Genomic DNA, 2208 nt, shown 5'->3' on the forward strand with positions numbered 1-2208 from the left:
AGGGCGAGATGTAGCACTTCCATAGCACCCTCCCCAACTCAGGGTCACGTGGGGCCATGGGAGCAGGTGATAGATGGTCGTATGTGCTGCTGATGCCGGTCACATATGCTGCTTATGTCATCACTGACACCAGGAACAAAATCGCTGAAGAGTATTGACGACGGCTGGAATCAGCTGTCTTGTAAAGGTACTTTCTAGGAGAAGGCAATAGTCAGTGCAAGTGGTTTAGATGGGACATCCGGGTGGGTTTCTTAAATTAATATGAATATTGTCAAATCAAGTCAGGTCTAGTCACTTTTTAGTGTCATTTCGACCATAACTGTTGGTACAGTACACAGTAAAAACGACAGAGCGTTTTTCAGGACCATAGTGTTACATGAAGCAAAACAAAAACTACACTGAACTACGTAAAAACAACACAAAAACTACACTAGTCTACATACCTACCCAGGACTGCATAAAGTGCTCAAAACAGTGCAGGCAGTACAATAAATAATAAGAGATTTAGTGCTTTTAACGATCTCTACGGAGGAGCCGTCAATGTTCAGCGGGAAGTGGTCGCTCTGTGCCCTCCTGAAGTTAACGACCATCTCTTTTGGGTTTTTTTGTTCAGACTCAGAGACAGGTCGTTCGCTCTGCACCAGTCCGTTAGCCGCTGCACCTCCTCTCGGTAAGCTGACTCGTTGTTCTTGCTGATGAGACCCACCACTGCCGTGTCATCGGCGAACTTGATGATGTGATTCGAACTGTGTGTTGCAGCACAGTCGTGGGTCAGCAGAGTGAACAACAGTGGACTGAGCACACAACCCTGGGTGTAAACTCACACTCTCCTTCTCAGATCAAAATCAAAGCTGCATCGATTCGAAGTTAAATACAAATAATAAGCAGGGTGTCTCAGAGGGGTGTCTCAGAGGTACAAATCAAATATAAGATTCCAGTGGAATGCTCAGCTTGATAGACGCCTAGTCACCCGGGCATTGCAACCATTAAAAATCACGAGTGCTCTAGGTGAGGCTCGAACTCACAGCCTCGGCATTTCTCCGCCGTGTACTGCCATATAAGTACCGCGCGCTAACCGATTGCGCCACTAGAGCCCAGTGCTGCAAAGACGTGTTTTTTTTTCCATGGAAAGAAAATCTAGAAGAAAATTACAGATATCATAGTGCATAGAGCCAAAAAATCTATACAACCCGTGAAAAGGCCGTTCGGCCCACAATGTATTGTCATTCCAGCTAAAAATCAAATCAAATGCACTCAAACACTAATCCCTCCTTCCTACCCTGTCCATATCCCTCGATCTTCCTTACATCCGAGTGCATATCGAGTCAACAAATGTGCACATCAAATACCACCTATAAATTTGCTGATAATGCAAACATTGTTGGTCGAATCTCAGATGGAGACGAGAGGGCGAACAGAGGTGAGATATGTCAACTAGTTGAGTGGTCTCGCAGCAACAGGCTTGCACTGAACGTCAGAAAGACGAAAAAGCATATTGTGTACTTTAGGAAGGAGAGAGATACCAATCCTCATAGAGGGACCAGAAGTGGAGAGAGTAAGCAGTTTCAAGTTCCTGGGTGTTAAGATCTCTGAGGACTTAACCTGGTCGCAACATATCGATGCAGTTATGAAGAAGGCAAGACAGCGACTATACAGTACTTCATTAGGAGATTAACGAATAGACTCAAACAACTTCTGGAGAGCATTCTGACAGGCTGCGTCACAGTCTGGTATGCGGGGGTGGGGGGGTGGGCGAGGAGTTGCTACTCTACCGGCTGGGGAGATGGGGAGCCTTATGATCATGCCGATGTAAGCAGAGAGCTATGGATGGTGGAGAACAAGTGAGCACTCAGTACTCAGTAGGCGAACTTTTACAGACTTTCCATGAGCGAGGGTGGCAGGCGACAATTGCAGTCTGATTCTTAAGGGAACAGCGGCATCCAACCATTTTCCGGCGGAATGTCATGTTGAGACTTGGATGGCGGTCTTTGTTATGTTGGAAAAATGACGCTGGAGCTCTTCCCTGGTTGGGAACTGAAGGGTACTTCATCCTCTCTTGAATCTTTCTCTGTGCGTTGTTACTCTGTGTGTCCAGACGCCACGTTAGGGCTGAACACTTGAATTTTCATTATAGTTGATTATCCACTCGCAGTGCTTCATTTTCATAGGCAGATCATGTGAACTTTCACCTAACTTTTGCACTCGAGG

The 2208-nt window shown here is 46.2% G+C and overlaps 1 non-coding gene across 1 annotated transcript; it reads right to left on the bottom strand.

Annotated features, from left to right (window-relative positions):
• Positions 1-1000: 1000 nt before the first annotated feature.
• Positions 1001-1094, bottom strand: trnai-uau (transfer RNA isoleucine (anticodon UAU)). Its single transcript has 2 exons — positions 1057-1094; positions 1001-1036 (listed from the first exon to the last, which is right to left on the bottom strand). It is a non-coding gene; the product is annotated as a tRNA-Ile (tRNA).
• Positions 1095-2208: the final 1114 nt, after the last annotated feature.

Source organism: Hypanus sabinus, unplaced genomic scaffold (genome assembly GCF_030144855.1).
Source record: "Hypanus sabinus isolate sHypSab1 unplaced genomic scaffold, sHypSab1.hap1 scaffold_487, whole genome shotgun sequence".
NCBI classification, from domain to species: domain Eukaryota; kingdom Metazoa; phylum Chordata; class Chondrichthyes; order Myliobatiformes; family Dasyatidae; genus Hypanus; species Hypanus sabinus.